Raw genomic sequence first — 9,037 nt, 5'->3', positions numbered from 1 at the left:
CCTCCGCCTCCTGGGTTCAGGCAATTCTCCTGCCTCAGCCTCCTGAGTAGCTGGGACTACAGACATGCGCCACCATGCCCAGCTAATTTTTTGTATTTTTAGTAGAGACGGGGTTTCACCTTGTTGACCAGGATGGTCTCGATCTCTTGACCTCGTGATCCACCCACCTCGGCCTCCCAAAGTGCTGGGATTACAGGCTTGAGCCACCGCACCCGACCTCCATCTCTTTACTTTCAGTCTGTATGTGTCTTTACAGGTAAGGTGAGTTTCCTGTAGGCAACATATAGTTGGATCATGTTTCTTTTATCCACTTAGCCAATCTTTATCTTTGAAGCAGAAAGTTTAATCTTTTTACAGTCAAGGTATATGAGGGCTTATTCCTGCTATTTTATTAATTTCTGGTTGTTTTATATATTTTTTGGTTTTCTTTGACTTTTTTTGAGATGCTCTCTTGCTCTGTTGCCCAGGCTGGAGTGCAGTGGTGCAATCACAAATGGCTCACTGTAGCCTTGACCTCCTAGGCTCAGGTGATCCTCCCACCTCAGCCTCTCATAGTTGGAACTAAAGGTGTACACCACCATGCCTGGCTAATTTTTAAAATTTTTCGTAGAGATGGGGTTTTGCCATGTTGCCCAGGCTGGTCTCAAACTCCTGGATTCAAGTAACCTGCCTATTTTGGCCTTCCAAAGTGCTGAGATTACAGATGTGAGCCACTGTGCCCAGTCTGTCTATTCTTTGTTCCTTTGGTGGTTTTCTGTAGTGGTAACATTTGACTTCTTTTTCTCATTTGTGTATCTGCTCTACCAGTTAGCTTTATGCTTCTGTGTGTTTACATGATGGTGATTGTCATCTTTTTGCTTCCAGATGCAGAATTCCCTTGAGCATTTCTTGTACAGTTGGTCTAGTTGTGACAAATTGCCTGTTTTTGCTTGTGTGGTAAACTTTCCTTCGTTTCTGAAAGATATTTTTCCTGGTTGTATTCTTGGCTGCCAGGTATTTTTTTCTTTTAGCACTTTGAATATGTCATCTCATTTTTTCCTGGCCTGTAAGGTTTCTGCTGAGAAATCTGCTGTTAGTCTGATGAGGGTTCCCTTGTAAGTGACCAGATGCTTTTCTGTTACTGTTTTTAGAATTCTCACTTCATCTTTGACTTTTTACAGTTTGACTCTAATGTACCTTGGCAAAGACCTTTTTGAGTTGTATCTACTTGAGGTTTTCTGAGATTCCTATATCTGGATGTCTGAATTGCTTTCTAGACTTGGAAAGTTTTCAGCTCGTATTTTGTTAAATAGGTTTTCTATCCCTTTTGTTTTTTCTTCACCTTCTGGGGCACTGAAAATTTGAATATTTGGTCACTTTGTGGTGTCTATATGTCATATATGCTGTGTTTATTCTTCTTTATTTTTATGTTGTTGTATATTTCAAAATACCTGTCTTAAAGTTCTTAAATTCTTTCTTCTGCTTAATCTAGTCTGTTGTTGAAGTTTTTGAAAGTATCTTGTGTTTCATTCAATGAATTCTTTACTTCCAGAATTTTCATTTGATTCTTTTTTATGATACCTTTTTTTTTTTTTTTTTTTTTTTTTTTTTTTTTTTTTTTTTTTTTTTTTTTTTGAGACAAGGTCTCACTCTATTGCCCAGGCTAGAGTGCATTGGTGCAATCTTGGCTCCCTGTAACCTCTTCTTTCCTGGCTGTTGTGATCCTCCCACCTCAACCTCCTGAGTAGTTGGGACTATGGGTGCATGCCACCACACTGGGTTAATTTTTTTATTTTTATTTTTGTAGAGATGGGGTTTTGCCATGTGGCCCAGGCCGGTCTTGAACTCCTGGGTTCAAGCGATCCACAGTGCTGGGATTACAGATGTGAGCCAGGCCCTGTGATATCTGTCTTTTTGGTAAATTTCTCATTCATACTCTGAATTCTATGATTTCTTGCTATTGTGTCTCTGTACTGTATCTCACTTAGCTTTTTAAATATTATTTTGAATTCTTTTTCTGGGATCTCATAAATTTCTTTTTCATTGGAATCTATTGCTGCAGAATTATTGTGTTACTTTAGAGGTCATATTTCCTTGCTTTATCATGTTTCTTGGGTCCTTAGTTTGAAATCTGCACATATGGTGTAACAGTCACTTCTTCCAGTTATTTGACTTTGCTTTCTTAGGGGAGAGCTTTTTCCTGAGAATATACTTATGATGTTGGTTGGGTAGGGCATTTTGGCATTGATCTGGGTATACACATAGTATAGTCTCTGTATAAATTATTTGGCTGTGTACAGTGTTAGTAGTGCCTCTGATTTTCTCAGTGATGTAGGGTTTGATTTGTTAGTGGAGTCTGTGATGAGGCTTAGCTGGGGACAAGGACACCAGGTGGGCCTGTTCTTGGGCGTCAGGGTAACATATGCTGCCACTGGTGTTAGCAGTTCTGGGTGGGCTAATTATTGGGCCTCCAGGTGACGAGCTTGAGTGTTGGTAGGGGCAGTGGTTGGCTAATTGGGTGGGGAGATTCTCAGGCCACTGGGCAGCGCATGTGGCATGGTTGATGGTGGGAAAACCCTCTGTTTTCCAGGTGATTTGTGCTGATATCTGCAATGCTGATATCTACAGCGGCTGGGCAGGTCAGTCCCTAGGCCTGCATGTGGTTGGGGGCCAGCTGTGGTGTGTAATGGCTGGTTGGGTGCGCTAAAGCTCAGGCCCCTAGGAGAAACGTTCACATGTTAACGGTGGTGAAGGGGACTGGGTAGAACTGTACTCAGGCCCACTAGTGGTGTGTGCAGCTGTTGACTGAGATAGGCAGGGGTGGGGTGATCCCCATGGCCCCAGTGGAGTGCTCGAGTGGGGCCCTGCTACTGGCTAGGGAAGGGTTGCTTTCAGTGGCACCAGACATAGGCAGTCAGCTGATGACTAGGTCCTTGGGCCCCATGTAGCAGCTGTGGGTGGGGTAGCCCTTCCTCAGGACACTTGTAAAGGTGTAGTAGCTCCACTACTTGGGGCAGTAGGGTCACTGTCAATGGTTTGTACTTTAGCACCAATGGCAGCAGCAAGCAGGAGTGGTGGCTTTGGGTGGTGGGCCTCTATCAGTCTATCCTTAGGCCTCTTTGGGCACATGAAAAGGCACAGCATTTCTGCTGCTGTGGGCATTGGGGTTGCCCGTGGTTTACAGTTTGGCTTGGGGGAAGCATCTGATCACAACAGTGGCTGTAGGTGGGGGATGTCAGTGAACTTCAGGGATTTGGAGATGGAGGGGCTGTTTGGCCTCAGGGCAGGATACAATCTTGGGACTTGGCTCTCAAAATGTGCTTTGCTATAGCTGTTTAGGACTTAGGAGTGGATGGGACTCTTCATGAGCTCCCTCAGTGGAGCAAGGTCATCATGTAGTCTCCAGGCAGCTCCCTTTGTCAGCGTGAGATGATTTTCTTCTTATGAAATCAGTATTGGCCAGGTATGGCGGCTCATGCCTGTAATCCCAGCATTTTGTGAGGCTGAGGCGGACAGATCACCTGAGATTAGGAGTTCGAGAACAGCCTGGCCAGCATGGTGAAACCTCATCTCTACACAAGCACAAAAATTAGCTGGACATGATGGTGGGTGCCTGTAATCCCAGCTACCTGGGAGGCTGAGGTGGAAGAATCACTTGATCTTGGGAGGCAGAGGTTGCAGTGAGCTGAGCTCGTGCTCTTGCACTCCAGCCTGGGCAAGAGAGAGCGAGACCCCTTCTCAAAAAGGAAAAAAAAAAAAAGAGAAATCAATAACAAGGTTTGAAGGTTGGTAGGGGCCTACTTCAAGCGTTCCTAACTTCTCTCTGTTATTTCTGAGTTGTTTTTCTAGCTCGTACTTAATAGATATATAAGCATTTCTTTGGGAAGGGCTTGTAGCATAGATTGTTCTTCTTTCTTTTTCTGAGACAGGGCCTCTATCACCCATACTGTAGTGCAGTGGCGCAATCTTGGCTTACCACAACCTCTGCCTCCTGGGCTTAGGTGATTCTCCTGCCTCAGCCTCCCAAAGTGCTGGGAGTAGCATGCGCCACTACTGCCTAGCTAATTTTTTTATTTTTATTTTTGAGACAGAGTTTCACTCTTCTTGCCCAGGCTGAAGTGCAGTGGTGCAATCTCAGCTCACTCTCAGGTTCAAGCTATTCTCCTGCCTCAGCCTGTCAAGTACCTGGGATTACAGGCATGCACCACTAAACCTGGCTAATTTTGTATTTGTAGTAAAGACAGGGTTTCACCATGTTGGTCAAACTCCTGATTGCAGGTGATTCACCCACCTTGGCCACCCAAAGTGCTGGGGTTACAGGTGAGAACCACCACGCCCCACATAATTTTTGTATTTTTAGTGGAGACAGGGTTTCAACATGTTGGGCAGGCTGGTCTTGAACTCCTGAACTCAAATGATCCATCTTCCTTGGCCTCCCAAAGTGCTGGGTTTACAGGCATGAGCCATTGCGCCCAGCCAGAATGTTTTTATATTAAAACTTAAATGTCTTTTTGTAGCTTTTGCCCTCAATTTTTTTTTTTCCATCTGGAATATTAGTGCTTTCACTTACAATGGTTTTAGGTATAATTTTGCTGAATAATAAATCTGAAATGATAAATATTCCTTTTAATGACGATGCTGTTTTTGAAATAGCATTTTTATAGTAAATGTAAATGTAGATATTATAAGTTAATGTTTTTTCAAAATAGTATCCTTTATAAAAATAATCTATTTATAATCACATATATGGTCTAGAAATTTCTATCAGTTTGCAAAAGTGATTTTACAAAAATACACAATAGGCAGTAAAAATTGAGGCAGGATACTTGTTTGTTCAGGAGAGTCTATTTTTAAGTTTGTGGGGTTCTCATTTAAAAGATGTATTTGGCTTTTTTGATTACTTACTGCAGTAGCTTAGGTCCTTATGGCTTCAAGGCAAAAGCCTAGAGTCCTTGTCACAGTACCTGAGAAGCCCTAGGAGTTTTTTGGCAAGAGGAATGTGAGTAGAGCCTCAAAATAAAAGGGTGCCGAGACTGACATGAAATTAAGGAAAAGAGAAAATACCCAATGTTAAAAAACGGACACAATTTTGAAGCTAGTAAATGTATGTTATTGACCCTTATTTACATAAAATATATTCATGTCAGGATATAGTTGGAGTGCACTTTTGACAAATGTATATACTTAGGTAACTGCCATTGAAATAAAGATATAGAATGTTTTCATCATATCACAAAATTCCCTCATTACTTTTTACTGTTAGTCTACACCCTAGGCAACTGCTGATCTGCTTCCTATCACTATAGACAGATTTTTACTGTTCTAGTATTACATATCAATGGAATTAGACTCTGTGCATTCTTTTTGTGTCTTAACCAAACTGCATATTTTCAGTAGTTGGCTTTTTTTTCATTGCTGTGTAGTTTGACATTATATGAATACATCTTTATTTCTCTTTACTTATTGATGGACATTTAAGTTATATTCAATTTTTGGCTATTATAAATAAAGCTGCTGTGGACATTTGTGTTCACTTGTTTCTGTGGTCATATGCTTTATGTTTTCTTTCTTCTTGGAGTAGAATTACTGGGTCATAAGGTTTTGTTTGTTTGTTTGTTTGTTTTTGTTTTGAGATGGAGTCTTGTTCTCCCAGGCTGGAGTACAGTGTCGAGATCTTGGCTCACTGCAGCCTCCTCCTTCCCAGGTTCAAGCAATTCTCTTGCCTCAGCCTCCCAAATCTTTGAGATTACAGGAACCTACCACCACACCTGGCAAGTTGTTGTATGATTAGTAGAGAAGTGGTTTCACCATGCTGGCCAGGCTGGTTTCAAACTCCTGACCTTCAGCAATCCACCTGTCTTGGCCTCCCAAAATGCTGGGATTATAGGCATGAGCCACTGTGTCTGGCCTGGTTTTTATGTTTGACTTTATAAGACAGTGCTAAACAGTTTTCCAGAGTGATGTTGCCATTTTGCATTTTCATCAGCAACGTATGAGTTCCAGGCACTCAACATCCTACTAATTTTTGGAGATGTTATTCTACCAAAGGGTATGTGATAATATATTATTCTAGTTTTAATTTACATTTCTCTGTTGACTGATGATGTTGTCTAGGTTTCCATATACTTGTTTGCCATTTGCATATCTTTGTGAAGTATTTTTTCACGTTGTTGGCTGTCTTTGAATGATTGTCTTATTGATTTGTAAGAAGTTTTTTTTTAGACAGAGTTTCGCTCTTGTTACCCAGGCTGGAGTGCAGTGGCGCGATCTCGGCTCACCGCAACCTCCGCCTCCTGGGTTCAGGCAATTCTCCTGCCTCAGCCTCCTGAGTAGCTGGGACTACAGGCACGCGCCACCATGCCCAGCTAATTTTTTGTAGTTTTAGTAGAGACGGAGTTTCACCATGTTGACCAGGATGGTCTTGATCTCTTGACCTTGTGATCCACCCGCCTCGGCCTCCCAAAGTGCTGGGATTACAGGCTTGAGCCACCGCGCCCGGCCCTTGTGAGAAGTTTTTAAAAAGATACTCAGAATATAAGTTCTTTTTCAGACCATATGTATTTTAGATGTTTTCTCCCAGACTGTGGCTTGCTTTTTATTTTTTTACTATTTCTCAGTGAGCAGAAAGTTAAAAAAAAATTTTTTTTTAACACTAAGTTTTGCTCTGTCTTTAGGCTGGAGTGCAGTGGCTCAATCTCGGCTGACTGCAACTTCTGCCTCTCAGGTTAAGCAGTCCTCCTGCCTCAGCCTCCCAAGTAGGTGGGACTACAGGTGCATGCCATCATGCTCAGCTAATTTTTGTATTTTTAGTACAGACAAATAAATCCTTTTAATGAAAGAATGTTTTTCTATTATGGTTTTTGTTTTGTTTCTTAAGAGAGCATTGACTACCAAGGCCATGTCAGTTTTCTTCTAGATGTTACAGTTTTACGTATAAGTGTGTATTCTAATTCAATTTAATTTTTTTAATGATAGAGGTAAGGATCAAGGGTAATATTTTCACATAGATATCAGTTTTTAAGCATCATTTTTTGAAAAAAGTATTCTCCATTGAATTACCGTGATCTATATGTTGAGACCTATTTGTATATTCTTATGTCTTTCATTTCTTTGACCTATTTATATTTTCATGCCACTGTTTGATTACTGTAGGTTTATGGTACATGTGGTAAGCAAGGTCCATTTAGGAGGCAGAATTTATACAGTAATTTGAAGAATGAAATTTTAATAAAAGAATTAGCTCTTGAGTCACCCCATGCAGCCTTGGTACTGCTTGCATTTTGGACATCCAGTCCTCTTTGCTCTGTAATGGCCCTTTTCCTTTTAAGATGCCTGAGGAGGTATACCTTGGAGATGGGGAGGTAGAGACTTTTGCCTTTTAGGCAGAAATTGTCCAACTCATTTCTTTCATAATCAATACCTTCTATTCCAACAAGGAGATTTTCCTTCAGGAGTTGATCTCTAATGCTTCTGATGGCTTAGACAAGATTTGTTCTGAAAGCCTGACAGACCCTTCATTGGACAGTGGTAAAGAACTGAAAATTGACATCAATGCCAACCCTTAGGAGTGCATCCTGTCTTTGGTGGACACAGGCATTGGCATGACCAAGGCTAATCTCATAAATAATTTGGGAACCATTGCCAAGTCTGTTAATAAAGTATTTATGGAGGCTTTTCAGTCTGGTACAGACATCTCCACGATTGAGCAATTTAGTGTTGGCTTTTATTCTGCTTACCTGGTGGCAAAGAAAGTAGTGATCACAAAGCACAATGACGTTGAACAGTTTTCCTGGGCATCTTCTGCTGGGAGGTCCTTCACTTTACATGTTGATCGTGGTGAGCCCATTGGCAGGGAAACCAAAGTGATCCTCCAACTTGAAGATCAGACAGAGTACTTAGAAGAGAGCTGTGTTAAAGAAGTAGTGAAGAGGCACTCTCAGTTCATAGGTTGTGTCATTGTCCTTTATTTTGAGAAGGAATGAGAGAAGGAAATCAGTGATGATGAGGCAGAGGAAGAGAAAGTGAGGAGGAAGAGAAAGAAAGATTATGAAGAAAATCCCAAGACCGAAGATGTGGGTTCTGATGAGGAGGATGACATTCTTAAGAATAATAAGAAAATGAAAAAGATAAAGGAGAAAATACATTGATCAGGAAGAACTGAACCAGACCATGCCTTTTTGGACCAGAAACTCTGATGACATTACCCAGGAAGAGTATGGTGAATTCTACAAAAGCCTCACTAGTGCCTGGGAAGACCACTTGGCAGTCAGGCACTTCCCTGTAGAAGGTTGGTTGAAATTCAGGACATTCCTATTCATCCCTTATCAGGCTCCCTTTGACCTTTTTGAGAACAAGAAGGAAATGAACAACTCTGTGCCATCATGTGTTGATCATGGACAGCTTTGCTGAGTTGATACCAGAGTATCTCAGCTTTATCCATAGTGTGGTTGACTTTAAGAATCTGCCCCAAAATTTCTCCTGGGAAATGCTCCAGCATAGCAAAATATTGAAAGTCATTTGCAAAAACCTTGTTAAGAAGTACCTTGAGGTTTTCTGAGCTGGCAGAAGACAAGGAGAATAACAAGAAATTTGATGAGGCATTCTCTGAAATTGCATGACTTGGAATCCATGAGGACAACTGGTGACACCTGTCTGAGCTGCTGTGGTCTCATACCTCCCAGTCTGGATATGAGAAGACATCTCTCTCTTCTTTTGCATGGAGACACAGAAGTCTATCTGTGATGATATTTGGAAGCAGGGCTTCTAGGCAGTATATATGACTGAGCCTATTGACGAATGCTGTGTGCAGCAGTTAAGGAATTTTGATAGTAAGAGCCTGGTTTCAGTTACCAAGCAGTGTCTGGAGCTACCTGAGAATGAGTAGGAGAAGAAGAAAGTGGAGGAGAGTAAGGTAAAGTTTGAGAACCTCTGCAGGCTCATGAAAGAAATCTTAAAGTTGAGGGCCGGGCGCGGTGGCTCAAGCCTGTAATCCCAGCACTTTGGGAGGCCGAGGCGGGTGGATCACGAGGTCAAGAGATCGAGACCATCCTGGTCAACA

The 9,037-nt window shown here is 41.8% G+C and overlaps 1 protein-coding gene and 1 pseudogene across 1 annotated transcript in view; both read left to right on the top strand.

Moving 5' to 3' along the window:
• Positions 1 to 9,037, top strand: part of ADAM10 (ADAM metallopeptidase domain 10) — a 172,728-nt gene that overhangs the window by 56,948 nt on the left and 106,743 nt on the right. The window lies entirely within an intron of this gene.
• On the top strand, positions 7,157 to 8,938 carry LOC108306814 (annotated as a pseudogene).

Source organism: Cebus imitator, unplaced genomic scaffold (genome assembly GCF_001604975.1).
Source record: "Cebus imitator isolate Cc_AM_T3 unplaced genomic scaffold, Cebus_imitator-1.0 Scaffold74, whole genome shotgun sequence".
Lineage (NCBI taxonomy): Eukaryota > Metazoa > Chordata > Mammalia > Primates > Cebidae > Cebus > Cebus imitator.
The sequence above is the reverse complement of the archived record's forward strand: the minus strand, read 5'-3'. Positions and strand labels throughout refer to the sequence as shown.